Source organism: Leucoraja erinacea, unplaced genomic scaffold (genome assembly GCF_028641065.1).
Source record: "Leucoraja erinacea ecotype New England unplaced genomic scaffold, Leri_hhj_1 Leri_111S, whole genome shotgun sequence".
Lineage (NCBI taxonomy): Eukaryota > Metazoa > Chordata > Chondrichthyes > Rajiformes > Rajidae > Leucoraja > Leucoraja erinaceus.
Genome location: NW_026575363.1, coordinates 253,488 through 257,500, shown reverse-complemented (window position 1 = coordinate 257,500; position 4,013 = coordinate 253,488).

The following is a 4,013-nucleotide window of genomic DNA, read 5'->3' as shown; positions in this document are numbered from 1 at the left end:
ACTCCCCCAACATCGTACCTCCCTCACTGTACCTTTACTAAAGCACTGTACCTTTAGCCCACTGTACCCTTGGCTCACTGTACCTTTACTAAAGCACTGTACCTTTAACCAGAAAGCAGAAATGCTAACCTGAGGTTGCACCCAATCAGCTGCTTCCTCTAGTCTGCTTCCGCCAATCAGCGGCTTCCACCAGAACCCTCCCTATGGAGTGTGGAACATTACACCCTGACCCTCCTCCACTCGCTCCAACGGTTACCGGGCCTCTGTAAAGGAAAGCTCCACACCCGATTTATATACTCACCGCCCTGACCCTCCTCCACTCGCTCCAACGGTTCCCGGGCCTCTGTAAAAGAAAGCCCCGCGCCCGATTTATATACTCACCACCCTGACCCTCCTCCACTCGCTCCAACGGTCCCGGGCCTCTGTGAAAGAAAGCCCCGCGCCCGATTTATATACTCACCGCCCTGACCTTCCTCCACTCGCTCCAACGGTCCCGGGCCTCTGTAAAAGAAAGCTTCACGCCCGATTTATATACTCACCGCCCTGACCCTCCTCCACTCGCTCCAACTATCCCGGGCCTCTGTGAAAGAAAGCCCCGCGCCCGATTTATATACTCACCGCCCTGACCCTCCTCCACTCGCTCCAACGGACTAGGCTTGTATTCACTGGAGTTTAGAAGGATGAAGGGGCGCCTTATAGAAACATATAAAATTATAAAAGGACTGGACAAGCTAGATGCAGGAAAAATGTTCCCAATGTTGGGCGAGTCCAGAACCAGGGGCCACAGTCTTAGAATAAAGGGGAGGCCTTTTAAGACTGAGGTGAGAAAAAAAAATTTCACCCATAGAGTTGTGAATTTGTTGAATTCCCTGCCACTGAGGGCAGTGGAGGCCAATTCACCAGATGGATTTAAGAGAGAGTTAGATAGAGCTCTAGGGGCTAGTGGAATCAAGGGATATGGGGAGAAGGCAGACACGGGTTATTGATTTGGACGATCAGCCATGGTCACAATAAATGGTGGTGCTGGCTCGAAGGGCCGAATGTCCTCCTCTTGCACCTATTTTCTATGTTTCTATCGACTTTTCAGCAACTATCTTCGACCTTCAAGCTCCCGGGCACTTGCCTGAAAAACCGTGAGCTGGATCGACCGTCAGCGATGAAACCACGTGCTGGATCAACCGTCAGCACACACAGACAAACACATTGCAAAGGCGGGGGCCAGGGAAAGTGGGGGAGCACTGTCTGAAATTCACATGGTGCAAAACCAACATGATTCCCGCAATGAACAGGAAGGTAAACGACGGCTGGCACAGTGTATGGTAAGTCCCGTAAAAGAGGGAGGGTGGGAGAGGAGAAGGGGGGTGAAGGAGGGAGAAGGGGGGAGAAGGGAGGAGAAGGGGGCAGAAGGGGAGAGAAGGGAGGAGAAGGAGAAGGGAAGAGCAGGGGAGAGAAAGAGTGAGAAGGGAATAGCAGGGGGGGAGAAGGAGTGGAGACACTTTTAAGAAACCAGACAACTTTTAATAAAGTTTAGCGGGCATTTAACATTTCCGGTCGGTTTTCCTTAGTTCTGAAAACTCGTGCTTACATTTTTATTACCCAATGAGCCAATTAAAATGCCCGAGCAAAGGAGATTCGCTACGGCTACCTCGACTACCTATAACTACATGGCAACCCCATGGCAAGGGCCAGGGAGCGAGCGGGCAAAATCATCCCTGACCCCTCTCACCCTGGCCACTTTGATCACTTCCCTCTGGAAGGCGACTCCGGATTGTCAAAGCTGCCACAGCCAGACATTAAAACAGTTTTAATCCATGAATAATTGCTCTATTCAACAACCAAAAATCTGTAGCCTCTCTTTGATCTGGTATTTTGTTGGTTTACATGCTTGATCAATGGTGTTTTATCATTAATGTCTTATTATTATTAATGTTTAGTATTTTCTGAGCCATTTGTAAGTGTCACTGTATGTCATGTTGTTACTTGTGGTCGGAGCACCAAGGCAAATTCATGGCCAATAAACTTACTTACTTACTTCCCTCTGCACCACATGTTAAAAAGACCATGCCGACAACATTTTACTCGCAAAAAAATGTCAGCATGTTGAAAAATTTTCCTCGACCAAACTGAGGCCGCGAGTATGCGGGAACCCTCTCTCGAACATGAAGGAGAATTACAGTGACCCCCCTAGGACCACGTGTCGACCATGCTGTGAGTTTGCGGCAAACACAAACTCTTCTAAACTCGCAAATTAGGTCACCATGGTGGGACAGGCCCTTTACTTCCAGCAGAACAACAGAATATGTAACATGAGAAACACAGTAAACAATATAATAAATAAGGTTCACTATTGGTATAATTACATATATTTACACTTACATATGCACACATACATGCACACACAAATATCTATATATACATAGATATTCAGTGCATTCAGAAAGTTTTAGACCCCTTCACTTTTTCCGCATTTTGTTACGTTACAGATTTATTCTAAAATAGATTAAATTCATATTTTTAATCATCAATCTCGACACAATACCCCATAATAAAAAATAATAATAAGAAGAAGAATTTTTTGCAAAGTAGTTAAAAATAAATAACTGAAATATCTCATTTAGACCCTTCACACAGTACTTTGTTGAGGCACCTTGGGCAGTGATTACAGCCTCAGGTCTTCTTGGGTATAACACTACATGCTTGGCACACCTGTATTTGGGTAATATCTCCCATTCTTCTCTGCATATCATCTCAAACTCTGTTTGGTTGGATGGGGAGCATTGAAGCACAGGTATTTTGAGGTCCCTCCAAAGATATTCAATCGGGTTCAAGTCCGGGCTCTGGATGGGTCACTCAAGAAAATTCAAGTTGGCGGCGCGACTCACCAGTTGCAGCGGCCCCTACAGCCTGTCTGTCTTTTTTTAATTTTTTGTCTAGTTAAATGTAGTGTTGGTGTTTTTTTAATACTGGTTTTAAATGTGTATATGTGGGGGGCATGGGGGGGGGAGGGGGAAACTGTTTAAAATCTCTTCCCTGTCCGGGAGACCCGACCTTTTCCCCGTCGGGTCTCCGTTGTCGTTGGGGCCTAGCACCGTGGAGTGGCCTCCATCCTGAACGACCCGGGGCCTCGGGAGACTGCGGAGCTGCAGACTTCTCACCATCGTGGGGCTGGCCGGCCTCGGAGCGTGGGGAGCGGTGGTGACTCGCTGCTGTGACTCGACTCCTGGGGCTCGGAGGCTCCAGCAATGCAGCCGCAGCCGCAGGTCCGGTGGACTGGGACATCAGGAGCTCGCGGGTCCAGATGGAGAGAGCGCTTCCCGGAGCTCCCACAACGCGACTTCTCCAGCCCTTGTTGTCACGGGGTTGGAACGACCGTGGGACATTACAGCGCCCGCCGGGGGCTCCAACACTGTGACTTTTAGACCAGGAGCGGGGCCATAAATCGCCCGGCATGACCTAAAATGGCCGTGGGACTTATCATCACCCGCCTGGGGCTTGGACATCGGGAGAGAAATGGAGAACAGGGGAGAGAAAAGACTTTGCCTTCCATCACAGTGGGTTCACTGTGATGGATGTTTGTGTGAATTAAATTGTGTGTCTGTAGGAAATTGTCTTTGTTTGTATGGCTGTGGAAACGGAATTTCGTTTCAGCCTCACTGAGGCTCAAATGACAATAAATGGTATTGTATTGTATTCACAGACTTGTCACAAAGCCACTCCTCCATAGTCTTGGCTGTGTGCTTAGGATCGTTGTCCTGTTGGAAGGTGTATCTCCGCCCCAGTCTCAGGTCCTGAATGCTCTGGAGCAGGTTTTCATCAAGGATCTCTCTGTACTTTGCTCCGATCCTGTTTCCTGACTTGCCTCCCAGTTCCTGCCACTGAAAAACATCCCCACAGCATGATGCTGCCACCACCATGCTTCACTGGTTTCTCTTCTTCCCCCTGTCCCTGTCCCCTTCCATCTACATTCCTTCCTCTGGCTTCACAATCCCTTCCTGTTTCCACATCATCAACTT